The sequence below is a fragment of the Anomaloglossus baeobatrachus genome, chromosome 4 (assembly GCF_048569485.1).
Source record: "Anomaloglossus baeobatrachus isolate aAnoBae1 chromosome 4, aAnoBae1.hap1, whole genome shotgun sequence".
Classification (NCBI taxonomy): Eukaryota; Metazoa; Chordata; class Amphibia; order Anura; family Aromobatidae; genus Anomaloglossus; species Anomaloglossus baeobatrachus.
In genome coordinates this window covers 79,922,553-79,941,857 of record NC_134356.1, presented here as the reverse complement: position 1 = coordinate 79,941,857, position 19,305 = coordinate 79,922,553, and the positions used below count along the sequence as shown (strand labels likewise).

Below are 19,305 nucleotides of genomic sequence, written 5' to 3'. Positions count from 1 at the left end.
TGAACGAGCGCAAAAGCGTCGTTATCGTATCATCGCTGTAGCCTCCGACATTTCCATAATGCCGGTGCAGCGACAGGTGCGATGTTGTTCCTCGCTCCTGCGGCAGCACACATCGCTGTGTATGAAGCCGCAGGAGCGAGGAACATCAGCTTACCTGCCGCCGGCTGCAATGAGAATGACGGAGGTGGGCGGGATGTTTACATCCTGCTCATCTCCGCCCCTCCACTTCAATTGGCCGCCTGCCGTGTGACGTCGCTGTGACGCTACACGACCCGCCCCCTTAGGAAGGAGGCGGGTTGCCGGCCAGAAAGACGTCGCACGGCAGGTATGTGCGTGTGAAACTGCCGTAGCGATAATAATCGCTACGGCAGCTTTCACTAGATATTGCACGTGCGACGGGGGCGGGACTATCGCTGCAGCATCGGTAACACATTGCTACCGATGTCGCAGCGTGCAAAGCCCGCCTAAGTCTACTATGATGAATCGTCCAACTCCATCTTCTGGATGCTGCTTGTGTTTTTTTGTCATCAACATTATTTTGTAATGTCATCAAACATCTATGGTCTCTTGAAAGCTGCTGAAGACATACGCCAGGTCACAGGCAAAGGGAAACTTGAGGATTTCACAAGTAAATGGCAATTAAGGGACCCTATGGTTCTCAGTTTTGACATAGTTTGAAAGTGATGCTAACCTGCTTTTCAAAAAGCAAATATTAATTTACAGCCCACCTCTACTATATAAATTGGTTACCACCTTGGATATTTGCATCCTCTCATCTCATGGTAGAAACTAGGCTGAAATAGTTGTCTCTTCTCCCTCATTTAGCACTGCAGAGACCAGATGACCATGCATGTGGCTTTCTTTACTGCACATTCTCTTCACATCCATGGTGGACCTAAAGGTACCCATCCCATTAGAACATATCTAACTACCATGTTTCCCCGAAAATAAGCTCTACCTCAAAAATAAGTCCTAGCAGGAAATTTTCAGCCTTTTCTGTATACGGCTTAAATATAAGCCCTACCCCAAAAAGAAACCCTAGTCGTGGTTCAATAATGAAGTGCCAATGCATCTAAATAAGTTAAAGAATACGGCAGGACGCTTCATGATAAAACAAAAAAACAGGCACCCCTAAAAGAGAGAGGAAAGATGACAGAAGACCCTGCAATCATACTAACCAGACGCCGAACGGAACGACCTGTGGTGAAATGCATCAAGGACCTGCAGTGGAACACACAGCCACACCAATCGGATCGCACACCCACACACGTGATCACACAAACAATCACAAATCAGATTGCACACACACTCACCACATCTAGTGATACCAATTGCTTCTGGCTGACAGGGGAACCTGGGATGCAGTGCAGGGGAGCGCTAGGACCTGCGGTGGAATGCATGGAGGACCTGCGGTGGAACGTATTAATGGGTTTCACCGCAGGTCCTTGAGTTCCACTGCACTGCGTCCCAGGTTCCCCTGCTAGCTGGATGCAATAGGTATCACTGGATGTTGTGTGTGTGTGTGATCTGATGTGTGATTGTGTGTGCAATCTGATGTATGTGAGTGTTGGCCAGAAGGAAAGGACGGCTATAGAGCATACCTGCTGGGAGCGCCCGCCAAAGATCGCAGGAGAACTGGGAGCAACGCAGACGTCCAGGATCTGGTAAGTAAAATTCTCCTTGGGAAGGGGGGTCTGCTTTTTGGGGGGATAAACTTACCTCCAATCGTGTTTCCCTAGTGCATTTTTCAGAGCAAAAAATATGACAGTGCCTTATTTTCGGGGAAACACAGTATCTCTGCCCACATACTATTACTCTGCTCGTTGACATGTGAGCAGCTATACGTAGACAATTATTTCTGTGCAAAGAATAAGCGAATGTGAGCACTCGTGCAGTAGGTTTTGCATCCCTGCTCTACTGCTAAAGAGCAACTAGAAGATAGTCAGATTCTCATTTTTATGAAAAATTCAGTAACGTACTTGGTGAAAAATAATTTATATCAATCTTTGGATGAAAAAATGGCTAAAGGAATTTTTGAAGATGCATTTATAATGACTAAGTGATGTATTCTTTTAAGGAGGCAGATTTTGATAGATGAAAACTTATTCACACTTCACCTGTAGTTCTTCATGTTTCATAACATCCATAAACTTTTAAATAACTTGCCCGAGGATATATTCTCAGACCATCGCCTATTTAGAGCTTACAAACCTTATTTTGTACCTTTTTTTCTTTTTTAAACGTAATTAAATTTGCTTGCATTGATTTGCACTTTACTTGTACTGCACAATTACCTGCAGGTGCCTTGTTTTACCTACATGATGGATGGACGTACTTTTGTTTATTGGTTTTAAATTTGTATTTGTTAGTGTGGTACTTTTAGAAATACTTTTTCCTTTTTTTTTTTTTTTGGTAACTTTTTGATATGTTGGTCACTTATATTCTGATCGGCTTATACTCCAGTATATACGGTACCTCGTCATATATTTGATATGTATCTTTATAATGTCTTGAGATCTTGATAATTATTGCCAGTATTCCATATTGCGAGGTTGTATACTCTCGAATATTTTTTTTTAGTCTGAGGAAGGGTATTTACCCAAAACTTAATGTTTTGTCTATGACAGCCGTGTAATCTATGGCTATGAGATTTTCTGAATAAATCCTAATTAAGTATCTTCTTGTGCCTTTCCTCCTTAAATTCACTAAAGATCTAGAGTATGACGCTTACCAGTAGAGGTTGCAAGTGCACTCTAATGATGACAAGCACCTAGGTGTAGTGAGGCGCTAGTCAGCTAGGGGCTGCAAAACCCTGGTGGGAAAGGTCTGCAGAGTAGTCAATCAAGCCTAGTGAAAATACGAGGTTACATCAGTACAGAGGGAGCTAGAGAAGCCGAGGTCACGTGCGAGCAAAGGGTCGATAAGCCAGGAAGTAGCATCAGGTACAGTAGAGGAGAAGTGCCAAGGTCAGAGTACAAGTCGGGATCAGGAGCTGAGAGGACACGTCAGTACGGAGGATAGCGCAGAGCCAAGGTCACTAAACAAGCCTAAGGTCAGAGAAACAGGGAGACTGCAAGAGCGGGGGACGTGAGGGAATGGGGGATTGGAAATAAGGTAGCAGGGCAAGATCAGATCACGGGAACTGAATCATACACTGCAAGAAGACATTATCACTGACGGCGTTCTGGGTGAAACTGCTCAAAGATAAGGCAGAACGATCACCTGGAACGAGGCACTAACAAATAAGCCCCTTCCACTGGGCCTAGACCCGGAATATACAGACAAAAGGAAAACACAGTGGCTCTGCAAAGGAGCAGAGCCACGAGAGAATCGTGACATACAGGAGCTAAGTAGTAGGCTCGAAAGGAATTAACGCCCTTTACAAATTCATACTGTCCATTAAGGTTGTGTTACCTACCCTATTGATTATTCTTATCCATTTTATTTCTGCCATTTTCATTTATTTCTGCCAAATTAGTAGATCACGAAGATAATGTATGTGCTTGTGACTACAAAACTGTAAAACACCATCCAAATTTTCAAACTTGACATTTTTTTATTTTATGATGCTATATTTTTTTTAAACCTAGATATAATTGATCTAGATGAATGCACGCAGGTAAAAATCAGTCATTCAGAGATAATTCGTTTTCAGGCAAGAACTGTGTAATTATCTAGAGATCCATCTGTGTTCTACATTAAAATCTCTTCTGTCAAAGAATTGTTGTAAAATTGTAATTTGGCTTTTCAAAATTGATCACAATCAAAATTAAAAAAAAATGTACACTGATAGTAGGAAAAGCAAAGTTAAAAAAAAATAATTAAGGCTATGTGCGCATGCTGCGTTTTTATGACGCTGCGTTTTTGTGCATTTTTGGCAGCTAAAAACGCAAAAAAACACACCCGCGGCAAAAATGCATCGGTAAAAACGCATGAGTTTTTGCCACGTTTCGGTACGTTTTTGGTTGCGTTTTGCTGCGTTTTTAATCTCTGCGTTTTCCTGTGTTTTTCCAATGCATTGCATGGGTGGAAAATGCAGTAAAACACAGAAAATAATTGACATGGCCATTTTTTTTTTGTTCATCTCAAAAACGCAGCTAAAAAAAAAAGTTGTGTGCGGACAGCCTAAATGAAAACTCATAGACTTTGCTGGGGAAGCAAAGTCATGCAGTTTTGAGCCCAAACACACACCCGAAAAACACAGCGAAAAACGCACTGTGCGCACATAGCCTAAAAATGACTCGCCTACTTTAATTGCTAAACTCTCCAACGCCGCTGCGCGAAAGATCAATGAGGCTTGTTAATGGTGGCAACAGTCAAAAGTGCATGAGTGATACAATCAATGCTGAACAAATCACCAGGAATGGGGGCTAATCAGAGTGGTGATGCTTAAGTTTATTCTTTCTGATTCCTACAGACCCTTCTATTTTAAATTCATAGTTTAATGTTTAATAGGAATGTAGAATATAACTCTATCAAGAAACTAAAAATGTTACTTTTATTTACAATGAACGGGAGCTAGTACTGTTGAACGGGAGCCTAGTACTGTTGAACGGGAGCCTAGTACTGTTGAACGGGAGCTAGTACTGTTGAACGGGAGCTAGTACTGTTGAACGGGCGCTAGTACTGTTGAACGGGCGCTAGTACTGTTGAACGGGCGCTAGTACTGTTGAACGGGCGCTAGTACTGTTGAACGGGCGCTAGTACTGTTGAACGGGAGCTAGTACTGTTGAACGGGAGCCTAGTACTGTTGAACGGGAGCCTAGTACTGTTGAACGGGAGCCTAGTACTGTTGAACGGGAGCTAGTACTGTTGAACGGGCGCTAGTACTGTTGAACGGGCGCTAGTACTGTTGAACGGGCGCTAGTACTGTTGAACGGGCGCTAGTACTGTTGAACGGGCGCTAGTACTGTTGAACGGGCGCTAGTACTGTTGAACGGGAGCTAGTACTGTTGAACGGGCGCTAGTACTGTTGAACGGGCGCTAGTACTGTTGAACGGGCGCTAGTACTGTTGAACGGGCGCTAGTACTGTTGAACGGGCGCTAGTACTGTTGAACGGGCGCTAGTACTGTTGAATGTTGTCTATTAGTGTTGAATGTTGTCTATTAGTGTTGAATGTGGTCTATTAGTGTTGAATGTGGTCTATTAGTGTTGAATGTGGTCTAGTACTGTTGAATGTGGTCTAGTACTCTTGAATGTGGTCTAGTACTCTTGAATGTGGTCTAGTACTCTTGAATGTGGTCTAGTACTCTTGAATGTGGTCTAGTACTGTTGAATGTGGTCTAGTACTGTTGAATGTGGTCTAGTACTGTTGAATGTGAGCTAGGATTGTTGAATGTTGATTGTAGCCTGAGGAATACACTAGCTTTCACCCATTTTTTAGCTTTCATCTTAACCCTAGAACGCATACCTGGGGCCTCGCAGGCTGATAAGTTACTTGTTTTGTATTGTAGATTTCTATTTTTGAACGTTCTTGGGTTAATGTACATGTGTCGGGGGCGGGGGCCAGTTTCCCCGTCGCAGGGGCTGCTCGGGGAAGGTCACGCTCGTATCCGGTGCCTTCTCATCGGTGGCTTGAGTGGGCCGGACCCGGGGCTCGAGCAGCGCTCCTCGCCTACGAGTGAAAAGGGGAATTGGATTTGTTTTTGGGATAGATAAGAGTTCGTGACGCCACCCACGGGTTGTGGTGATGGTGGGCACCACCGCTGCTAGTGATGGGGTTCCCAGGAGCGATGGCGGGAAGCAGCTAGGTGTTGACCCCTCCGTGGGTAGGGGCTGTTGGTCCCGGGGCCCGGTAGGAGGGAGGGTTCCGAAGGATGGGTTTTGGCAAGGTACAGGGTTGCGGTGCAGAGCAGCGCTGTGCCGGATGGCACAGGTGTACTCACTCAGACACAGATGGACAGAGTCTCTGCTAAACCAAACGGCTGGATGGACGGGGCCCGCAGCCGGCTGCGGTGTTCTCCCTGGATGGGTTGATGGTGGCTGTCGTCTCCCTGCACCTGTGTTTTGTATCTTGATTCCAATGCCTGGGCACCGGTAGTCCGCTCCCCGACGTATACGTGCCGGAGGAGCCCGTTTGCCCGCAGACACTGGCCCTGTGGATCCCTGGCCCTTGGCGGTGGCGCTTATTCAGAACGGTTGGGCTGTTGCCTTCAATCGGGACTTTGCGGTCTGGACCTCGGGGGTTCATTCCCACCGATCAGTAAATTTGACTAAAGGTTGGCTTCGAGCCTAGTCGGGGTCTGAGTACCCTGCCTGGTGCTTGGCTCCAATCGGCTCCCCGGTTCGGTACCGGTGGGCCACCGCCCTACCCCGGTCCTACGGTTCAGCTGACCTTCACCAACTCCTGCAGACGGCCACCACCATTTGCCGACCTTGCTGGAAGTGCCTGGGCTCCAACCCAGACACCAACAGTTTCACTCCTCTCACTCTGCTGCCCAAAACTGGACTGACTACTGTGTTTTTCCCGCCTCCAGGCCTGTGAACTCCTCGGTGGGCGAGGTCAACCGCCTGGCTCCGCCCCACCTGGTGTGGACATCAACCCTGGAGGGAGGCAACAAAAGTTTAATGTGTGACTGGTGTGACCTGTCCAGGAAAGTGGGTGTATGGTGTTGTGTAGTGACCTGTGACCCCTGGGGTCCAGGGCGTCACACATGTATATTGAGTGATTTGTTTAATTTTCTTAAAGGGGTCGGCCACTTTATCTTTAGTCTATCAAATGTATTGGTGACGTGTTTGAGGCACTTATTGATGAATAAATACTACAGGTTCTATTCCTGTATTGTTCATAGTAACCTTCCTCAGAAAGTGCACATCTCTCCTGTACATGAAATGGTTGGTAATGGAGACTAAACCTTTCCATCAGCCTCCTCCACTAGAAAAAAAGCTTTCCTTTGTACAGTGTTTTTCAGTTGGAGGCTGATGTACCGATCTGATCACATGCTCCTCCGACATCAGCCATTTTGTGCACCAAAGAATTGTGCCGGCTGATGAAACCTTTAGTAACAAGCAGACTGTGCTTTACAAAGAAGGCTAAGTGGCAGAAAATCATGTCTCCATCATTCCTTTTAAAATAAAGGTTCCACCCCCTTTAAGTCACAGAGCTTCATACTAAGGTTTTTTTTATCAATTAGACTGTTCACACTAAGCTTCTGAGTTTTTAGAGCAGAAATTGTGCGGAAACTCTACAAATCCTTCTCAAAATTCAAAACTCCTCAAAAACTTAGTTTCTGGGCCATAACCTCAGCAAAAAGACTGTGTGCACTTAAGGCCGTTTCACACATTCGGCATTTCGCCGGATTGCTGGATCCGGCACACTCCAGTACAGTGCAATACAATACAATACAGTGGCAAAGGCAAGCTCCGGTCACATGCTGTGATGCTAAGATGTTAGTAATCAAGATCTCACTTTACAAACTTTCTTTATATGATTACTAAGATAGAACTGATCTTCAATTAGTAATTTTGGTTTTTGTTTTAGATGAATTGTCTATAAAACCTTTTAAACAGCCAAGTTTTTACTTTTACAGAAAGCACGTCTCCTCGTAGTAGAACAGTAGTTGACACAGAAGCAATGACCGAATGATAAGTTCCAGTCCAGCTGACTTCATACTTTTGTAGAATATCTTACTGATCAAGTCATTTTTCATTCAAAACGCCCAAGAAAATTTTGGTAAGTTAATAAATTAAAATTCACCTTCCATGCCTGTGATATACTATATGCATTAGTGCACGCATCCAAAATAGGAAATTCAGAGAAGGGTACAATTGAGAATGAATACAATCTCTATACTTAAAGGGGTGGTCTGTAGGTTGAAGAAATTGTATCCCCTCCACCACCTGGCGATTTTCCGTTTCTCATTTTCATTTTTTTCTCCCCTTCTTCCAAGAGTCGTGACTTTTTTAATTTTCCATCTGTCATTGTAGCCATAAGGCTATGTGTTCACGGGAGCTCGCACATGCGGATTTTGCTGCAGAAAGCCTGCGGATTTATCTGGATTTTCTAGATAAGTCCACAGGTTTTAGCAAGTCAGACACTCCCCATGTTATCCTATGGGACATGGGGAGTGTCAGTGTCCATGCTGTGGATGTCCCGCAGCCGCACGGAACTGCATGTCATTTGTTCCTGCGGAAATATCTGCGGAAATCCCAGTCCTCCACTATGGAGATAGAGGCCGAGACTTACGCAGGTAAGCCGCATGAATGTCCGCAGGTTTTCCGCAGCTATTTCGCTGTAATCCCGCAGCTATGTATAGCTGCGGATTCCAGGGACCTGCTGCGGGAAACCTGCGGACATACCTGCGGATATATCCACAGGTATGAGCTCCCGTGGGCACATAGCCTAAGAAGGCTGGTCTTTTGCAGGACAAGTTGCACTTTTGAATGACCCCATTCACTCTGCCACATATTGTACTGGAAGGAGGGAAAAAAATCCAACTGCGGTGAAATGCAAAAAAAGTGGAATTCCTTGATTTGTGTTTTGGGCTTTTTTTTTTACTATGTTTACTATATGGTAAAACTGACCTGGAAGTATGATTCCCCAGGTCAGTTCGAGTTCGTAGATACCAAACATGCATAGTTTTACTTTTATTTAAGTGGTGGAAAAAAAAAAGTCAAAAAAAGAATTGCGCTTTTGTTGCCATTCTTCAACACCCGTAGCATTCTTATTTTTTGGGATCTGGGGCTCAGTGATGGCTTATTTTTTGCGACTTGAGCTGTCGTTTTTAGGTAAATGCGATGTTTTGTTCGCCTGTTATTGTATTTTATTACAATTTTGAGGTGACCAAAAAAACCCCACAGTTTTGGGGCTTTTGATTTTGTTTTGTCTCGCTACGACTTTTAATGATCATTTTAATTTATTTTATATTTTGATAGATCAAGGATTTCTAAACGCAGCAATACCAACATTTTTTTTCAATGAGTGAAAAGGTGGGGGATTTAAACCTTTCTGGGTTTGTTTTTTCCATATTTTTTAAAATTTTGTTTTTTTTTTGTTTTTTTTTAATTTTTATTGATTTTCCTAGTCCTCTAAGGGGACTTGAAGCTCACACTGTCCGATCGCTCAGCTGGTATTCATAGGAACTTGGTCATGACAGTGACAGGGGTCGTCAGCTGACCCTCCATTGTCATGACAACCCATCGGCGCCCCAATGGCGGTGGGGAATGGCATGCTTCCCATGTTAAATCCCTCTGTAAGAGATTGACAGCAAGATTTAACTAGTTAACAAGCTCTTGTGGCTCTTTTATCCACCCGTACCTTTTAGCTACACATTTCAGCTGATCAAATCAGCCGACAAGGACGTGCGAAGCTGCATTAAAGGGACAGACATGGCCTTGGACATACAGGTTGTGAAGGGGTTAATCTAAATCCCTCTTTATTGCCCTAATCTAAACTACTTTCTAATATGGCTGCATAAAAAATGTCCTACCCATTCCTCACTACACTATGTGCTATTGATTATTTCCTCCCTACATCCTGCCTCATAACTCTTTGTTTGAGAATCCCAGTTCTGCCAGTCTCTGACTGCCACTGGGTACTCCGACACAGTACACTGATTGTGTTGACAGGTTTACTGATCTGAGCCGGCAACACAGCGCTCTGTCACTGTGAAAATCGCATAGTGGCAATGTGCAGGAACACAGCAGGGACCACACCTGCACCTGAAACAAGTGTCACTCATGACACTTTGTTTGAGTATCCCATCATGCACTGGGATTCTCAAACAAAGCGTCTTCAGACAGGAAGTATAGGAAAAAAATCAATAGCAGTTAGCGTAGTAAGGGAAGTATAGGGAATTTGTAATGCAGCTATATTACAATTTACTTTAGATTTCCCCAATATATAGATAGGGATTTAGAATGAAATTTCTTCAGCCCCCAAACCACCCCTTTTATTGTTTTAGTTTATTGGTGGAATTGAAAACCATGCTAGAAAAGTTACTTTTGTAAATCTAAAATGTAACCCTGAAAAAAGAAAAGTTTGTTTTTGAACCCAGACAACACATGATGTAAATGTCCCGATCTGCTATTTTCCATAGATGTTAGTGTTTTATAATAATAATAAAACTTTGACATTATTTCTGGTCATTTCAGATGTGTCACTGAACATTTTGTTTGGACACAACTGTTAAGGACATTTTTATTATCCCACTGTGACTTATTGCTTACTTTCATGGGATGTAGCTGGGAGTGTTGTAAATGTTATCCACAGTTTATGACTCCCAAGTTACACAAACGTCTGACATTACAAAATTAATATAAAATGTTGCATTTGAGTCGAAAGTGGAAATTTAAAGGAACTTGTCAGCGGATTTAGGCACTTAAATTGCCTCCAACCTCTTATCTAGGGCAGTAACAGTTTAAAATCATTGTGTTTCTACAGACTGATGGTCTATTCTGCAAAACGTAGTTATCAAACTATTTGCCCTTTTAGAAGTCATAAGGGTGCAGCCACTTTTCAGAACAGTCGCATTTGTGAGCCCCTTCTTTTGACGTGATTGAGTTCCCACAGTTTGAAAACCTCATCACAAACTATGTGCCGTAAAGGGAAGCCTGACACCTGTGCATGCGCCAGAAACCACTGTAGGTGACTTTGATGATGTTTATGGTCTTTAAAAGGAACCTGTCACCAGAATTTTCGCTATCAAACTAAAAGAATCCCCTTCTGCAGCTCCTGGGCTGCATTCTATAAAGGTTCATCTTGCTACTGGCCCCCCTTTCAGACCTAAATAACTTTATAAAATATTACCTTTTGCTTTGGTAATGAGGTTTGTTGGCCCCGGGGGTGGGCTGTATTTCGTTTGTTATCCCCCCCTCCTGCTGCTGTTTGCCGTCCCGAAGTGTTCATTTACATAGATGAGGCCACTGCCCTCATCTTCCGCAGTGCTCCTGGAGTCTCGCGCATGCCCAGTGGCAATATCGCGGGACTGAGCACTGTTTTCAAAAAAAGGTAAACTGGGATGATAAAAATAAGCAATGATAAGGCCAGCGCAAGCACATATCAGTAGAGGCAGAGGTAAAAGCGCGGGCACGAGATTATGGAAGGGTACTTAGATGACGCTGGTGATATTCACAATGCCGCCCATAATCTCGTGCCTGCGCAATAACATCACCACCAATCGCGTTTTGAAAACAGTGCTCAGTCCCGCGATAGTGCCACTGCCCATGCGCGAGACGTCCAGAGCACTATGGAAGATGAGGGCAGCGGCCTCATCTATGTAAATGAACACTGGGGGATGGCGAACAGCGGCAGGAGGGGGGATAACAGACAAAGTACAGCCCATCCCCGGGGCCAACAAACCTCATTACCATAGCAAAAGGTAATATTTTATAAAGTTGTTATTTAGGTCTGAAAGAGGGGCCAGTAGCAAGATGAACCTTTATAGACTGCAGCCCAGGAGCTGCAGAAGGGGATTCTTTTAGTTTAATAGCGAAAATTCTGGTGACAGGTTCCCTTTAAGAATAAAGAGTGGTAGCAGCCAGCATGACTATTTAGAGAAGCAGCTCCACCACCTTGGCTTCTTAAACATCATTTCTAAGTGACCTACTTTTTTTTTTTTAAATAAAGCAAAATTGTACATTACCTTCTTAGATAACAAAGTGGGGTATGGCCGCCTAAATACTTTTGACAGATTCCCCTTAGAAATGGGAGATTTAGCATAACTTTGTCTTTTTATGTTGATTTAATACTTTTGTTTGTTCCATACAAGCAGGGGCATACCGCCCATATCAGAAGACCACGTGGCCACTATGGGGCACATGAGCTGTGGGGGGCATGGGGCCAGCGTTTCCATCTAAAGTTCTCTCTGCGAACACACAGAAAACTGCAAACAGGAGATGTCTGTAGAGGGAGTAGTGAGGAGGAGAAGGAGGTGGAGATGACGTTCCATCATCCAACCCCCGCTGAGCCATTCTGCTGTGGCATTTTTACCAGTCACCGTTAAGTAGCAGAAGCATCTCTGATGCAGAAGAGAAAGTGAATTTCAGTCCGAACCTGTACTAGTGAAGTGTACTGATAATGTCCCTGCAGACGAGCAGCAAAAGCATCATCAGTGAGTCTTCTGGTGAGCTGTGACCCATTCTATCAGCACATGAGCGGCTCACTGAGCATACTTTTTGGTCCTAAAGTCAACCACTCTATTTGTCAGCTTTAAATCCTAATAAGACAGTGTGATGTTTGTGATGTGAGCCCCTGTTCACCTCGTGCTGAGGAGGATGGGGCTCTTTGTGCCCAATCTGACCCATGACAGAATACCATAGATCCACTCTCAAGATTCCCAGAGGTGTCATTAAAGCCAGCTTTACACCTTACAATTAGGTATCCGATCTCGTATGCGATGTGACACGCCCAGGTCGCATATGTGATTGAATGAGATTGCACGTTGGTCGTTCATTTGCTGTCACACGTGCGTTAGTAGTCTATGTTAAATTGATCAATTTTGTGTGCGATCCTTTAGATCATGTGTTCTGTGACGTATGCATTGGGCACCCTTTTTTTTTTTTTTTTTTATTGACTTGCCAAGCGTGTGTAATGTGTAGGGATGCGTTTTTACTATGTCATCTGCCATTCAGCTCTGCTACATGGCCGCTGACAACAGCCACAGACAGCCATGTAGCAGAGCTGAATGGCAGATGACAGCAGACACAGACAGAGCCGCACTGTCAGAATGAACTCGGGTGAACCTCACCCGACTTCATTGTCATGCTGCGGCACTGTCTGTGTCGCGTCCTGATTAGCGGTCACCTGTGAATGGCTCACCGGTGACCGCTAAACTCCTGAGTAACTGAATTGAGCAGCCCTCTCTCATATACTCACCGATCCCCGATCCCCGGCTCTGCACGGCATTCACACTGCTCCGGCGGCTTTTACTGTTTTGAAAAAGCCAGCCGCCCATTAAACAATCTCGTATTCCCTGCTTTCCCCGCCCACAGGCGCCTATGATTGGTTACAGTGAGACACGCCCCCACGCTGAGTGACAGGTGTCACACTGCACCCAATCAAGCAGCCGGTGGGCGTGTCTATACTGTACAGTGAAATAAATAATTAAATAATTTAAAAAAACGGCGTGCGGTCCCCCCCAATTTCAAAACCAGCCAGATAAAGCCATACGGCTGAAGGCTGGTATTCTCAGGATGAGGAGCTCCACGTTATGGGGAGCCCCCCAGCCTAATAATATCAGCCAACAGCCGCCCAGAATTGCCGCATACATTAGATGCGACAGTTCTGGGACTGTACCCGGCTCTTCCCGATTTGCCCTGGTGCGTTGGCAAATCGGGGTAATAAGGAGTTATTGGCAGCCCATAGCTGCCAATAAGTCCTATATTAATCATGTCAGGCGTCTATGAGACACCTTCCATGATTAATCTGTAAATTACAGTAAATAAACACACACACCCGAAAAAATCCTTTATTAGAAATAAAAAACACAAACATATACCCTGGTTAACCACTTTAATCAGCCCCAAAAAGCCCTCCTTGTCCGGCGTAATCCAGGATGATGCAGCGTCGCTTCCAGCGCTGCTGCATGGAGGTGACCGGAGCTGCAGCAGACACAGCCGCTCCTGTCACCTCCACACAGCTAATGAAGACAGCCGCGCGATCAGCTGAACTGTCACTGAGGTTACCCGCGGCCACCGCTGCATCCACCGCTGGATCCAGTGACAGCGGGTAACCTCAGTGACAGCAGCTGATCGCAACACAGCTCATCACCATGAACACATAATCCCCACTGTCAAACATGGTGGTGGCAGCATCATGGTTTGGGCCTGCTTTTCTTCAGCAGGGACAGGGAAGATGGTTGAAATTGATGGGAAGATGGATGAAGCCAAATACAGGACTATTCTTTAAGGAAACCTGTTGGAGTCTGTAAAAGACCTGAGACTGGGACGAGATTTGTCTTTCAATAAGACAATAATCCCAAACATAAAGCAAAATCTACAATGGATTCACAAATAAACATATCCAGAAAACTGCTGTTCACAAACGCTCTCCATCCAACCTCACTCAGCCTGAGCTATCTGCAAAGGAAGAATGAGCTTCTTCAGCTGGAACAGGGAGTGTATGAAAGAAGGGGTAATGTTAAAATGTTTGAGAAGCTATGGTCTCCTTGGCTGCAATGTGAATAGGACGCGTGATGGACCAGTAAACTGATTTGGGACCGGGATAGCCGTCGGAGACCTCTGATGTGTGTGTTTTGTTTTATTTGTGTTACTAGTTGTTCCTCCTGCACAACGGGATGGTTGCTATACTGCAGTTGGAGGGTATTCTAAGTGTGTACTAAATGGGATGTAGTATCGGGGAGAAGTGTTGCTGCCGGGGTGGGGGAGGGGGCGGGAGGGGGAGTTAAAGGGGTAATAGATGTGATAATCTTAATTTGGATGCCGATTTGTTATTCTGTTGTATGTATTCTGTTTTAATAAAAAAGTATCTGATTTAAAAAAAAAGAAAAGGAAGAATGAGCAAGAATTTCAGTCTCTCGATGTGCAAAACTGATAGACACATACCCCAAGCGACTTGCAGCATTAATCGCAGAAAAAGGTGGCGCTAAAAAGTATTAACTTAGAGGGGCCAAATAATATGGCACGCCCCACTTTTCAGTTATTTATTTTTAAAAAAAAATTAAAATAAGCAATGAATCTCATTGAACTTCACAATTGTGTCCCACTTGTTGATTCTTCACCAGAACATTAACATGTTTATCTTTGTTTGAAACCTGAAATGTGGGAATAGGTTGAAAAATTCAAGGGGTTCAAATATTTTCACAAGGCACTGTGTATATGTGTGTATATATACCGAGTGTATATATATATATATATATATAAATGTATGTACCGTATGTATATTATATTATATATACCCAATTTTTTTTGTGGGGGCCAAGAAGGACTTTTGCTATGGGGCCCAATGATTTCTATGTTTGCCACTAAATACAAGCAATCTTCTTGTTACCTGCTGAAAATCTACCATAATTTCTTAAGCGGTTGTCTCTCATAAAGGCAAGTTCTAAACTAATTTTCTATGATTATGGTCTTTATGATTATGTGAATTCCCTCTCTTGGACACACATCTTTCACTCTAGTGGAACCAGCCCACTAGAAAAAGTGGTTTATAATTTCATTACAGATTCAAAGCACTAAGGAATGGCCTGTGTGCCAGATTTCTACTATTCCTAGAGTTGAGCGAGTAGCTAACTATTCGTACTCGCTATACTCATAACGAGTTCTGTCTAATACCCATGTATGCATTCCGAGTAGTGTGTGCAATGCAAGTCAATGGGGAATACTCCCAATGTAACGAGTAACTGGAACTCTTCACTATTCACTACTTACACGAATAGTACGGCATTCGGGTTACTCATTACATTGCGAGTTTTTCCCCGTTGACTTGCATTGCACACACTATTCGGAATGAATACGTGACTATTAGACAGTTCTCGTCCTGAGTATAGCGAGTATGAAAAGTTAGATACTCGCTCAACTCTAACTATTTCTCTTGAAACCATGACCCACTCTAGGGAGTGTTACGCTGTTTTCCACTCTATAGAGTGTTACTCAAGTGTACTGTTTTGGTCATTTACTACTCTGAGCACCTACACAGATTGTACGCCGGAAAGCCATGGCTATTGTGTTAATAATTGCAAGGACTTTGCATTTCTTTTCAGTGCCTTGTGTAGTAAAGGAAATTAATCTGGAAAGATATATGTATATTTTAGAAAGTTGTAGTTAATGTAATAGATATGTTCATGTAGGTTCACCAAAAGCAAACATGCAACATTTATATGAAAGTCCTGATTTTCTATGACTGTTTCTGTTTCATAAGCCTTTTATTATTTGGCTGAAAAACATAAAACAACGCCAATAAAACTTAACTACCAAACTAACCATCTGTAGGCTATAGTTTATTACAGCTGCTTGTTAAGCAGTGTGTTCATCAGATATGTCGGACCTTTCATCAACCCAATTTGTGGGCTGTTATATTTGTGCTGAATTTTTACCTCTAGTACATAGGTCAAATCGCTAAAATTATAGGGATAATATACAAAGTTAAACCCCCTATTACATACTCTTACAGGACTACTATGATTTGGTCTGTTATGTGGAACTGTTAAAGAGAACCTGTCAACAGGTTTTCCTAATATAAAGGACGGCCACCACTTTTAAGGCCGTTTTTACAGCATTCTAGTAAGCTGTATGTATGTCCTCTGTATTGTACAAAAAGACCTTTTATTATACCCACAGATGGTGTGGTCCAGTCCGATGGGCATGTCTGGTCTTGATCCAGCTCCTCCTCTCTTTCTACAATCTCCTCCCTTCTTCACTTCTTCATGTGGATGATGCACCCCATGTAATCCATGCAGTGTCTCCCTTTTGTGCTCCTGCGCAGGCATGCTTTGCTCTACTCTGGAATGGACAGAGCAAAGTACTATAGTGTGTTTGCACCGGCTTTACTCCAGGTCTTCAGCGTTCTTTGGTCTTTCCTGGTGCATGCACCTTACAGTTCAACGACCGTGGTCGCAGAGGTCGCCGTTGCAACCGGGCCTGGCAGGTTAGGGGCCTGCCCTGCAGATCAGCAGCTGACACCTCTCTGTGAGATGCGCTGTTCTGTCACAGACCACACAGCCATTATATGACCCGTGAGTCAGGGGGGCCCGGTATCAACGGCGGTGTCCCCTCTCGCCCGTCATTGCACACAGCAATGATGAAGCATCGAGCGGCACGTGCCACTTGAAGCTTCAGCATTCTCCCCCTGTGCCTGTGTGGTGACGTCACTCCTGTGCAACCGCTGTCCTAAGACATGCAGAGCGCAGGAGAGGAGGACGCTGACCAGAGCAGCGGGGAAACGAGTAGAGAGGTGAGAAAAGAGCAGCGGTGAAAAAAAGAGAGGTGAGTATTTTTTTTTTTTTTTAAATCAGTGAGTAGAGTGGCAGAGGCCTAGGGGGCTGCACTATACATGGAGGCCTGGGCGTTGGCTGTGTTATACATGGAGACCTGGGGAGCTGCATTATACATGGGGGGCTGAATTATACATGGAGGCCTGGGGGGCTGCGTTATACATGGAGGTCTATGGGGCTGCATTATACAACATGAAGGATACCTTATACATGGAGTGTAGGGGTGCATTTTACATGGAGGAGTGTTACGAGGGGGACCCGGGGAAGCGTGCCAAGATGGGAAATGGACTGCTTCCGCCGGTCAAGGTCCACTGTGCGGTGTAAGGGACCGCCGCTATGGTGGGTGAAGAGTGAGCGGGTTGCTGCTAGCGATCGTCTGGAATGTCACAGACGATCTATGTACACCGATCTGCCCTAACTCCTGAGGGTTGTATGGCACAGATCTCACGGCTCGGTGTACCTGTTGCACGGGAAAGCACAGAGGTGCCCACGCACGTGTGCCAGTGGAAGTCACGAGAATATGGCACGAGGGTAGCACAGAGGTGCCCACGCACGTGTGCTTTCAATAACCAGGTGAGTCCAATGGAGACTTGAGGAGCTCACCTGGGACAGGAACACGGCCTGTTGATGGGGGTACTGCCGGAGCAGCAAGGCAGGAACACGGCCTGCAAACGAGGTACTGCCGGAGCAGCAAGGGCCAAGCCCACAAGAGACAGTAATGCCTGAGCAGTGGCGTGGCAGCACGCTGCCAGACATCCAAACATAGAAGGACGGTCGCGCGCCGCCATGATGGCAGGGGGAGCTTTTAAGGAGGTGCAGCTCCACCCGAGGGCGGGCGCGAGGCGGAGATGACGGACTTGACCCAATCAGGGTCCACGACGTCCCAGCCTGGCCAGTCAGGATTCACCACGTCACCAGCCTTGTCATCAAGCCGTGTGACGTCAGTGAGCGAATCAGGACCCACCACGCATTGCACATGCTCACCCTCCTGCCTCTGGGAAATAGAGGCGGGATCCTCGGTCTCACAATGTGCAGAGATAACGGGAATCTCACTGCTTCCCTGAGCAGTAAACCTCTGCACATTGCGCAGCCTCGCAGACCTTCGGGGCCGCTGAGCAGGAGAGTCTGCGGAAGGCCAGGAATGGGAGACCGCTTCACTCCTTGTAACAGGAGAACCACTAGGTGTCACCCTTCTGCTGCCTCTCTGAGAAGGTATCTCCTGCACACTGCGCAGTCTGGCAGACCCTCGGCGCTGCTGAGCAGGAGTGCTCGTGGCAGGCAAGGAATGGGAGACTGCCTCAGTCCTTGCCTCAGGAGAGCCACGAGATGTAACATTACCCCCCCGTCTAGGCCCCCCCCCCCTGTCCGTGCTCGAAGGCCGCTATCAAACCCGGGGCGCGGATATGATCCTCCAACTCCCAGGATCTATGCTCCGGACCACGGCCGGCCCACTCCACGAGGTAGTACCTCTTGCCCTGTATGACTTTTGTCTCCACAAGTTTTGCCACCTCAGGGTCGTCGGACGGGGAGTCGGTTTGAGCCGGCAGGGACCCCGAGAATTTATGAAGTCGTACGGGTTTCAGGAGGGACACGTGAAAGGTGTTGGCTATAGCCCAGCGTGGAGGGAGCTGGAGTCGATATGCCACTGGGTTTACCTGCTGTAGTACTTTAAACGGACCCAGATACCTAGGGGCGAATTTGGCTGCCTGTACCCGTAGGTTAACATTCTTAGAGGACAGCCATACTAGGTCACCAGGGGCGAAGGATGGTGCAGGGCGGCGGCGAACATCAGCCGTTGTCACCATCCTGTCTTTGGCCCTTTTAAGAGCCTCTTGGGTGTCATCCCAGATCTCCCGGGCCTTGGTCGCCCAATCCTCCACTCTAGTATCGGGTGACGTAATGGGCATCGGAACCGGGATTCTGGGATGTTGTCCGTTATTGAGTAGGAACGGAGTCTGGCCAGAGGATTCATGGACCGAATTGTTAATGGCAAATTCGGCCCAAGGAAGGAGGTTAGCCCAGTTGTCGTGGTGCGCGGATATAAAATGGCGGAGGTAAGTTACCAAGGTCTGATTAGTCCTCTCCACTAGTCCATTGGTCTCGGGATGGTATGCGGAGGAGATGTTCAGCTCTATCTGCAGGAGCTTACAGAGCTCTCTCCAGAAGCGAGACGCGAACTGGGGACCCCGGTCGCTCACCACCTTGTCAGGCATGCCATGCAACCTAAATACATGCCGAATGAACAAGGTGGCGAGAGCACGTGACGTCAGGAGTCGTGGGAGAGGCACCAAGTGGACCATTTTAGAGAAGTGGTCCGTGATGACCCATACGACCCTGTGCCCTGCTGACTTGGGCAGATCTCCCAGGAAGTCCATCCCTACCACTTCCCAGGGACGATCCGGCACTGGCAGTGGG

General features: G+C 45.7%; 1 protein-coding gene across 4 annotated transcripts in view; it reads left to right on the top strand.

Moving 5' to 3' along the window:
- ATP10B (ATPase phospholipid transporting 10B (putative)) overlaps positions 1 to 19,305 on the top strand; it is a 739,295-nt gene that overhangs the window by 456,594 nt on the left and 263,396 nt on the right. For all 4 annotated transcript variants that reach the window (XM_075344442.1, XM_075344439.1, XM_075344440.1 and 1 more), the window contains one exon: positions 7,531 to 7,673. The gene's annotated coding sequence lies outside the window, so the exon portion shown is untranslated. The remainder of the gene's footprint in view (positions 1 to 7,530; positions 7,674 to 19,305) is intronic.